We start from the raw sequence: 10,096 nt of genomic DNA, 5'->3' as shown, positions 1-10,096 counted from the left end.
ACGACCAAATAAAAAACTAATTAAACCTGAGCTTATCTTAAAGGGAAGTTTATTTTCGTTTATTTCCCTAGAATACATGAAAATCCCAAAAGCCGGAATAAAATCCATGATTTATTTGTTTAACGGATATCCTGAAAGACATTGATAATCGAGAATGATTCTCTTGAAAGTGTGTATTATAGTCTCATTATTTCTGATGTGCATTTCCAAAGATGAACGAAAAGGTTTTTGTAACGGGTATGTAAAATATTTGGATGCTTTTAATATGTTTTCCATCAGTTAAGTGTATCTTGTTTCCCTTCTTTTTTTTGATTTAGCAACTTTTTAATGACCTTCCTCTATTTCTGATACATGTGAGTTAAATATATCTTTGTTTAAATAGACAGTCGGATAAATTTTGCTAAAGAATAGTTTTTTTTTTTTATTTTAATGAAACCAAAAAACTTCCTTTTATCTTTATGCTTTAATTAAAATTACATTACTAAAATCAGTTTTCCTGCAAATAAATATGCAATGACAAGGAGATAAAAATCCCTTTGTTGAAATTGGGTCTGAATATGGGAGGTCAACATTAACGCTAACAAAAATTTAAGTTCACTGCCATCACTTTGCATTGAAATTTCAGGTGATCATGACCGCTATAGTTTATCAATAAGATTATTGCTTATTTAAACTCATTACCGCTACATATCAAAGCAAAGCTAGTAATGGCACAGAATATGTTAAGTTCAATTTATTATAGTCCAAATAAGAGACTCTCAGACGCGAAATCAAGCAAAGGTAATTAAAAGCTTTAATTACAACTTATGTAAAGACAATGTGTTTACCAATGAACAATGCTTAATTTTAACACTTTTAGATTTCTTATTAATAGAAAAAAGATCTTTTATCAAAATCTTATTTCACCCCCCACCCCCACCCCACCCCGCCCCCACTTTGTTGAGCTTTACAAACAAGTCCAATGAATGTAACTGGCGTCGGTAGCCTAGTGGTTAAGGTGCCGGACTCCAAACCGAAAGGTTGTGAGTTCGAATCCTGGCCGCGGCAAGTCGACGTTGTGTCCTTGGGAAAGGCACTTTACACGAATTTCCTCACTCCACCCAAGTGTAAAAGGGGTACCTGGCTATAGACAGTGAAAGATATTGTCAGAATGTTAGTGTTTTAGTGCTTATAACGGCAGCTTGCCCTGAGAAAGATTCTGGATTGTTAAGGTCTGCTGGGGTAATAATGATTGTAAAGCGCTTTGAGTAGCATTTATGCTAGAAAAGCGCTATATAAATCCAATCACTATTATTATTATTATTATAAGCCGCTGACTAATGAAATGTAATCTTTTTCTGCGGTACTGAGTATAGAGTGGTACTGATAATTTTGAAAATGTGACGGTAATGATACGCGTCTGATTTGATGCCGGTGTAACGTTGAATATTGAAAAAAAAAACCTATCATTCGTGTTTTACGGAATTTATCAGTATCTATTTATATTTCGGTTTCAACTTTTTTCCCTTTCAAAAATAATAGAAATAAACCTATCATCCCGTGTATATATTGTACATTCTAATCACTACACGATTTCAGTTATCTTCAAGCATGACAACTTTATTTTTTGACAATACTTTCTAAAATCCACATCCATAAATAACTACAAAACTATGAATAGGGCATAAAACAAAAATCCTGGAAATCTGGTGTATAGAAAGCTCTATACATGTATAATATTATATTGATCAGGTGGGTAGAACATCCCATTTAGTCAAATTCAGTATAAGAATTAAAAAAAAATTAAAAGCCTTAAAATTAGAATGAAACCCATCGGTCAAAATGAAGCCAATGATAGGTTGTATTTGTGAAAGGATCAATATAGCGACCATAACATATAAGTAAACGTATTTATTAATGTAACGCAAACACGTGTTTGTGTTTGTTTATTCTTATCATATATTGGCAGTAAGGATGGTCACCTAGTCAGGTGACATAAATATTCATAGCACGGGCTATTAATGACCGTGAAAGAAATTCTGTATAGGGAAAGCCATTCGAAAGCTCTATTTCGTGCAGTCAACACGTTTTCGTCATTCATCATATTCTGTCATGGGCGATTCTGGAGACGAAATTTTGCTAGAGACTAATGATAATTAGAAAGTTACAAAGGAAACTACTGGTAGTAATCCTCCGTTGGATATTTCGGACGTGGTGAAGCTTGTTACAGGAGTTTTGCCGTCACAATTTCAAAACCTTTCAGGTCAACTTAAAGCAGAACAGTCGGAGTCTATTGCTAAGAAACTTAAAGAAAACTCTACTCTTAAGACTAAATCTGAAGGGAATCGCGCTCAGTACGATTTTAATGCTGAAATTTTTGAGGGTCTAGAAAAACTAGAGATAAGAGCTTTCGAAAATAAAGACAGTGAATCAGTGTCAATAATAGGCGAATTGCGGAAAAAACTGAAAACGCGACAGAAATACATTCGTATTGCCGATTCATCTCCTGCAGGGTGGAAGACAGTAAACGAGTATCAGTCCAGAGAAATTGCCGACAACTCTGACGATGAGAAGAAAATTAGAAGCGCTGAAAACCGAGCCCTTAGGCAGCAAAGGCAAGCCCAGAACAAGCGTATGGCCGTATGGCTCCTACAGAGCTTCTACAGCGACAGCAGCGGCAGGCTCGGCAGCCCAGCTTACTTCTGGTTCTTCCTCTACTGCTACATCTCAGCCATTTACATATCAGCAGCAGTCCTTTCGTGGCAAACTCACAAGGCGTCAACCATAGCCCAGGGACGTATGCTTCAACTGTTTTTCCACTGGACACTGGAAAGCCAACTGCCCCAAAAACAAGTCACAAAGTCAATGATAAGTATACAGGTTATACAAGCTATTCTAATCTTGCTGGCCAGGTGAAATGCCTTCAGAAAAATAATTTAAAACAAATGTCATTGATAAAGTACAATTTGAAAAGAAATGTTAGTAAATGGAGAGAAATTGGCACAAATCCTTTTATTTTGAAAGTTATTGAATTTGGATATGAAATTCCTTTCGTTTCAAATCTATGTGTTTTCAAAATATCAAGTCTGCTATAAACAATTATGAATTTGTTAATTCAGAAATTTAGATTTGATGAAAAACAAACGTATTTTAGATGTTCCTTTTCAGCCATTTGTGTGTAGAACACTGAGTGTCGCCGAAAACAAAAACAAAAAGAAATTGATCCTTGATCTCAGTAGGCTAAATAAATATGTCAAGTATGGTAAAATAAAATTTGAAGACTGGAAGACGGCATTAGATTATGTTGAAAAGGGTTTTTACTGTATTAAATTCGATCTGAAATCAGGATATCATCACATAGATATAGCTGAGAATTATCAGACTTATATAGGATTCCAGTGGGAAAAAAGTATTACTGCTATACGGTTCTCCCTTTTGGTCCATCGTCAGCTCCATTCATTTTTACTAAATGCTTAAGATCCATCGTGAAATACTTGAGAAAAAATGGCATTATGATTGTATTATATTTAGATGATGGTTTGGTGTTCGCTTCTACTGAAGACCAATGTCTTTTAGATTCTCAATTTATTCAGAAAACGTTGTCAGAAGCTGGTCTGGTGGTCAATGTTGAGAAATCACTTTTCATACCAAAACAAGTCATTGAATGGTTAGGTTTAACATGGAATTCAAATCTATTTTCTATTTCAGTTCCGGACAGACGAATCGATGATGCTATCTTTTGTCTTCAGAAAACTATCACTCATTTTCCCGATGTAACAGCGAGGGAACTTGCAAGAGTAGTGGGGAAGATCATTTCTATGACTCCAGTAATGGGTAACATTTGCAATATTATGACAAGGTTTTCTTCTATGGAAATTGCTTTCAAAGAATCATGGGATTCTAAGCTATTTTTCAAGCATAAAGATCAAGTGTTTGAAGAACTAAGATTTTGGGTAGAATGTATGCGTTGTGACAGTACAAGATTTTTACATTCTGTTAAAAGAAAAAAACGTAATCATTTATTCAGATGCAAGTAATTCAGCATCAAGTGCATATACAGTTAAAGTTAATTTTGAGTTGTTCCATTTGATGTGGAAAGAACATGAGAAAAGTATGAGTTCTACATGGAGAGAGTTGAAGGCCATAGAATTGGCGTTGGGTTCTTTCAAGAAAGAACTAAAAAAAATATGACAGTAAAGTGGTTTACAGATAATCAAAGTTGTGCAAAAATAGAACACTCTGGTAGCATGAAGCATCACTTACAAGTTTTAGCATAAAATATTTTCAAAATGTGTGCCGAAAATAAAATTTCCCTTGATGTTCAATGGGTTCCGAAAATGAATAGGCAGATTTTTTCAGTAAAATTATGGATCACGATGATTTGGAAGTTACTAATGAATTATTTGAATTTATTAGGTCTATGTTTGGTCCTTTCTCAGCAGATAGATTCGCAAACTTTAACAATCGTAAACTTGCTAGATACAACTCAAAATTTTGGAATCCTGAATCAGAGGCTGTAGATTGTTATACACAGAATTAGGTGGGCGAAACAACTGGCTAGTTCCTCCCATTCATTTGATAGTTTCTACTTTAAAACATTTACTGTAAAAGTCGTTATTTACACTGGTTGTTAAGTACGCGTTTGTGACTGTAAAACATTACGCGTGGGTATAATATACGCGGTCGCACGAGTTACCGAGAAAAATTTACGCGGCCATCAATATCGTAACTAACATCGGGTTGTTACGCTTTGAAAAAAGTAAGAAAAAAAATTAAAAATAATTACAAACAAACTACAAAAATACTGTTTACACTGTTTGGTAAATAAAAACGTCGATATGTACAGTCAAATGCTACGAAGTGTGAACAACTGGTGTGCGCTTTATTGTAATTATTAACGCTAGCTCAAACTTCAAAGTGAAATCTACTTACCTGTATCTGCGTCTCAAGTTTTGGCAATTAATTTGCTAGGTATGATTTTAGTGACTGTGAGTTTATTTAACTTTTTGGACTAATCATTTGAAATTAAGAAGGATTATGAACGAATTTACAAAGGAAATGAAAATGAGTATCGATGCTATGAAGCTTTAATTGCGTGACGTTAATTGCTTTAAAATATTTAATATGAAGATGCGTTTTTCATCGCACAAGTGTAACATATTAAACAGTTACGTTTTCCATCACAGTTTGTAATATATTTATCTATTCACGTGTGTTCAATACTACGATAAATATACGACTGGTTCAAGCTGTCTAACAGTATAAGTAATAATCTAGAGTTATTCCAAAAGATTGAAATTTTGTGACCATACGCGAGGAGGTATTTTACGCGGTTTTTAGCTTACCGCGTAAGTAGTGTAAATTTCCCCCACGCGTAAATAACCACTTTTACAGTATAAAATTGCAAAACCTATGGCATTTTGATAGTACCTAACTGGCCCTCAGCTGTTTTTGGCCAATGTTTTTCGATTTAGAACTATCTTATAAGGCGTATGTTTTAAGATGTGTTATTATTTAAAGATACAAGTGAGATAATCAGTCAAGATCAGATCAAGAACTGTCTATTTGGTTCTATGTTTTTTGGCTCTGGAATACTTGTGGTATGTTTAGACGCTGCAAATTTGTAGTTTATGATAGTGTGTTGCAGATGGTTAAGGCCCTGGTACACTTTAAACAAAGATTTTTGCCGAGCTGGGCAAATGTATAGATGATGTATTACAGATGACAAGTGGTCCTGGTACATCAGACAGGGTGTATTGCAGATGAAAAAGGTCCTGATACATTATATAATATGTTGAAGTTAGAAGATGCTAATTTTTTGCTGTAATAAACACATTTTTCAGATATATTTAAAGTGGACAGATGGACGGGAATTAATTGTGGATTACAGGATCATCGTCTAGCGGAACTTGCTTCTGAACTACCAAGATATTGTGTAACATCTAAGGCCGAAAATACAGCAAAACAGTACATGTACGCTTTTAATACCTTTTGTAAGTGGTGTAGCAGCTTTAACACTGGGATTCAATCACTTCCTGCTTCGGAAAACAAAGTTGCACTATATATAATCCATTTAGCAAAACAATGTAAATCGTCTGGCACAATATATTCAGCTATAGTGATCACATGCCATCAGTTGGGCACATAGCCTAGCAGGTTATATAGATCCTTGTGACTCAGCTTTGGTAAAAACTGGTAAGAAAGGGGCAGTTAGAGAGACATCAAAACCAGTGATTAAAAAAGAGCTTATAACGCCTGAACATTTAAAAACTCTGGTTTCTACATTTGGAGAGGATGGATATTTATATAATTTAAGAACATTGTGTATGTGCTTATTAGGTTTTGCAGAATTTTGGAGATTTTCAAAAATAGTCAACATTCGTTACTCAGATATCTGTATACAGACTTCTTGTGTAGAAATTAACATTGTTAAAAGTAAAACAGATGTTTATAAAACTGGTCATAAAGTTTGTATTGCTAGAACATTTTGTGATACCTGTCCTGTAAATATGTTGGAAAAGTTCTTAAAATTGTCAAACGCTGACATGCATTCTCCTCTGTTCTTGTTTAGATCTCAAATCCAAACTTATAAACTGAGATCGGATAATCGTCCAATTTCTTATACAAGAGCAAGAGAAATCATATTGGATTCACTTGAAAAGATTGGTTTAGACAAGTGTAAATTTGGTGTCCATAGTCTGAGATCAGGTGGCGCTACCTCCGCAGCCGCCGCAGGTGTTTGCGACAGACTGTTTAAAAAGCATGGGCGGTGGCGTTCGGACAATGCTAAAGATGGGTATGTTAATGAAAACCAAATTGAAAAACTTTCAGTTACTAAAAATTTGGGTATTTAGGATATTCGTTTCAGTTCTAATCTTCTTTATCTTCGAAATAAGGCTGTTTAAAGTTAATTCTACGTTTAACGTCACATCTAAAGTTCAAAACCTACGAGGGAGGGAGGAAAAAAATAAACAAACAAAATTTTCAAACAATTGTGAATTTATTCAAATTAACCTATTCAGAACATTAAAAACATTACAATTGAGTAATAAGAGCATTTAATTGATATGACACCTAAGATTAATTTCCCTAGCAGAGTTTTTCCTTAGTATGTAAATCAGTTTGAGTCCTATTGTTAGCAAACAATGTAGTCTAAGACTGAATGTGCAGGAAAGTGGCTTTTAACTAGGCCTCAGTTGTCCTTTGGATTTATATTGCCACACGTCCATGGCACCCTGGAGGCAAATGCTTCTTCTTGTGGGAAAAGTTGATCAATATCTACAATCAAAATTATTGATGACAATATTTAAAAGTGTTCATGTTGAAATATCCTCAAATTGAATTATGTCGTATTTTTTCTTAGTACTAGATCTACTAGCATTAAGTTTTGAAAGTGTGAATACTAATATTTGGACCATACTGATAGCTGTTAGATTTTTTTTAATACCTTGAAATTCCACACAAAAGACAGGATTCTTCACATCTTGGAATACCCCAAACCACTTTCCTTACTCTCCTCCACTTGAAAGGCCCTATCTTCAGTAAGCTTCTCCCTGCTCAAATGGTTATGACAAGTATATTATCTTTCCCAAAAATTGTAGCTATTTGTAGATACATAAATTATGAAGAAATCAATTACTTTACTCATTACTGTTCCTTTCGATTTTTACAGAAATATTTTTAATATGAAACATATTAGTAAGATTTAAATGATGCTTTTCACTGAATATAAATCTTGGTTTTTGACACAGATTCCACTCAGTAAAAAAAGTTTTTCGATTCTCTCCAAAATACAATGAAAAGTTCAGCCAATAGAACTGAGAGTCTATCACTGTCAGTCTGTATATATGATTCGAAAACTGACAAAAAAAATCAACAAACAAGACTTTTTCATTAATATAATCATAAAATAATCTATTTTTTACTTACATTTATGGTCCCAAACTCTTTAATTCTCTAGTTTTCATTAATAAGACACCAACTGCCTTAACTGCGGCTATCAAAGCACATTTTCTGTCACTACGGGAAGCAGAATTCAGTCGCTAATTGAAGAACCAAACCGGAACGGACATACGGAATTCCGAATTGTTTGTTTTTTTCAAAGACGAATTTCTCATAAACCTACGCGCGCGGGTGACGTTAAACGTAGTTTTAATTTTAAACAGCCTAATTAAACTGCACTTTCAGAGCGCTTCATATCCTATTTCACGAGTTTGTGTTTATTTCATTGCCTGACGTCACGGCGTCAGGCTGTATATAAGGATTGATATTTGCAAAATCCGAAACTAATGGATCATACCAAGAGAGCTAGATTTTGCGCAAGCTGATTAAGGTAGGTCCGTACTTTCAGAATTTTCTGTCAAACTGTTTATTTTTCAATTTGAAAATCTTAAATAAGTCATAATCTAACTAAAACACCCATAAAAACATATCTTTGCAGGTTATTTTTCATGCAACATGTCTCGGAGTATATACCTTTAAAAATTCAACAGCCAAAATTCAACATATAGAAGTGTAACATCATATTTTATTTAGCTATGTACCAAATCACATCCAATTATTGTTAAAACTTAGGAAAATCATATATATTCATTTGTCAAGAAAATATTTGAAATTTCTATTTGAAAACACTAAAAAATTAATGTTGATTTTGTCAAAATCTTTCAGAGAAAAAGCTCAAAATATCTTTATTTTAAATATTCCTCAAAATCTTATATGTTTATATGCTATTTTTTCTTTACAATTATTTAGAATTATATCTAAGGTTAGCAAAAAAACATACTTTATAATGGTTGACCAGAAAATTTTTACAAAACAGCCTTTTGAACACCTATACCCCCATTTTCGGAATATCTATTTTTTCAATCGTTCTTCGCAAAACTTTTAAAAAAGTAAATTTGAAAAGATGATATAGGCTAAAATTAAAGATAAATAGATCTCAAGTTAGTTTGTTAAAAAAAAATTAAAAAGCTTTCGGTCCATAAAGGCAATTAAGAATTCTCTGTCCGTGTATGTACTAAATTACATATAAATCCTATGGACAGAGTGCAAAGTGGTTATTCCTATAAATAATGTACATTAAATCTTTTGTGTGCACAATGACACTATAATAAACAAATATATACTTGCTACATTATTTTCAATCATCAAAAAGATTTTATATCAATAGACAAGGATAATCAAAATATTATTTTGGTGTGTAAAATTAAAACCGGATCTGTAAAAGTGTGGACCTACCTTAACATTGGAATTCTTTACCTGCATTTTAAAGGAAACGGTTTTCAAGGGAAAAAAAATGATTTTACTGATGTAAAATACTGTAGTGTTTACTTCCTCTAATCTTTTTGCATGGAACGATTATTCCATATGATTCACCGTTTCAACATGTCCGTGTATATCCTTTATTCTGCATTTCTATACTACTTGATCAGTCCATTTATAATCTACAAAAGGGGTGAATCGCTGTTTTCGCGCCAAATGACACTGCTTTCTTCGCGCCTTTTTCTTGGATTGTTCTATTGTATGAATGGGTGTCTCGATCAATTCCATGGAATTAGAGTTATCCTTTTACCCTCCTTCTAATGTTTTAGAAATTCTGTGTACAAATTATTGATTTATCTCATTCTTTTAAACAGCACATCGTATAATATATCAGTATACGGACATGCAATGCTAAAAAAGAAATGACTTTTCTAATTTGTTTCCCGATCCCGCGGTAGGTTTATTCCATAAATGGACTAGTCCAATAATACTGAGTAATAATAAACAACGCATCTCAACAAAGTCATGGTCTCCAGATGCATGAACAATATACATGTCTCTGATCAGATGCACACAATAAATAAGTGCCAAATCTTGTATTTTTCTTTCACACAGGTCTAAGTAGTGAATTATTAATAAATATTTCATTCTCAATATATGATAGTGGGACTAAACCCCCTTTCTGGAAAAAAAAAATAATTAACACATATAACTACTGTTTACTTCAGTGGAGAAAATACACTCGAACAAAAAGTGTATTTAATTATATCCATCTTTAAGAATGTTGACAATGCATGATTTGGAAAAAGATTTTATAATAGGTGTTACAAAGAGGTTCCAAATCAATTTAGATCCA

The 10,096-nt window shown here is 33.3% G+C and overlaps 1 long non-coding RNA gene across 1 annotated transcript; it reads right to left on the bottom strand.

Moving 5' to 3' along the window:
- Positions 1 to 7,011: 7,011 nt before the first annotated feature.
- On the bottom strand, positions 7,012 to 8,115 carry LOC134263106 (uncharacterized). Its single transcript, XR_009991191.1, has 3 exons — positions 7,909 to 8,115; positions 7,427 to 7,532; positions 7,012 to 7,257 (listed from the first exon to the last, which is right to left on the bottom strand). It is a non-coding gene; the product is annotated as an uncharacterized LOC134263106 (long non-coding RNA).
- Between the last annotated feature and the right edge of the window lie 1,981 nt (positions 8,116 to 10,096).

This window comes from Saccostrea cucullata, unplaced genomic scaffold (assembly GCF_032062105.1).
Source record: "Saccostrea cucullata isolate Sc308-1 unplaced genomic scaffold, CSIRO_AGI_Scuc_v1 ctg808, whole genome shotgun sequence".
Lineage (NCBI taxonomy): Eukaryota > Metazoa > Mollusca > Bivalvia > Ostreida > Ostreidae > Saccostrea > Saccostrea cuccullata.
The sequence above is the reverse complement of the archived record's forward strand: the minus strand, read 5'-3'. Positions and strand labels throughout refer to the sequence as shown.